This window comes from Octopus bimaculoides, chromosome 2 (genome assembly GCF_001194135.2).
Source record: "Octopus bimaculoides isolate UCB-OBI-ISO-001 chromosome 2, ASM119413v2, whole genome shotgun sequence".
NCBI classification, from domain to species: Eukaryota; Metazoa; Mollusca; class Cephalopoda; order Octopoda; family Octopodidae; genus Octopus; species Octopus bimaculoides.
Window position 1 is genome coordinate 186030779 of NC_068982.1, and position 836 is coordinate 186031614.

An 836-nucleotide genomic window follows, 5' to 3' on the forward strand; every position below is an offset into this window, starting at 1 on the left:
AGATAGATAGATAGATAGATAGATAGATAGATAGGTAGAGAGAGAGAGAGAGAGAGAGAGAGAGAGGGAGAGAGAGAGACTATTCAGGCCCGCCCCGGCCAGCAAGTCTGATGAGTCGCCTGTATTGGACGTGTAACCAATGCTCACTTTCTTAATGGGCATAATCAACGGCTACTTTAAATATATATGTGTGTGAGTGTGTGTATATGAATGTATGTATGCATGTATATATATGTGTGTATGTATGTATGCGTGTGTGTGTGTTTATACGTATGCATGTGTATGTGTGTGTGTGTGTGTGTATACATATATACAAATATATACGTGTTTGTAAAGCAAGCTGGCCGAATCGTTAGCACGTCAGGCAAAGGGCTTTGCTGCATTTTTCCCATCTCTTTACGTTTTCAGTTCATATTCCGCCGGCGTCAACTTTGTTTTTCATCCCTCAAGATCGATAAAATAAATACCAGTCATGTACCAGGGTCGATGTAATTGACTAAGCCTCTCACCTCTAAATTGCTAGCCTTGAACCCCCTGCAAAGGACCGGCATCCCGTTCGGGAGGAATGTTGTCATCTCGGTCATTTGTTTGCGATAGAAACCGAGTAACTCTTTTACTCTTTTACTTGTTTCAGTCATTTGACTGCGGCCATGCTGGAGCACCGCCTTTAGTCGGGCAAATCGACCCCAGGATTTATTCTTTGTAAGCCTAGTATTTATTCTATCGGTTTCTTTTGCCGAACTGCTATGTTACGGGGACGTAAACACAACAGTATCGGTTGTCAAGCGATGTTGGGGGGATAAACACACACACACACACACACATACATACATATA

At 42.6% G+C, this 836-nt stretch overlaps 1 protein-coding gene across 1 annotated transcript in view; it reads left to right on the forward strand.

Annotated features, from left to right (window-relative positions):
• Positions 1-836, forward strand: part of LOC106867245 (uncharacterized) — an 18881-nt gene that overhangs the window by 16387 nt on the left and 1658 nt on the right. The window lies entirely within an intron of this gene.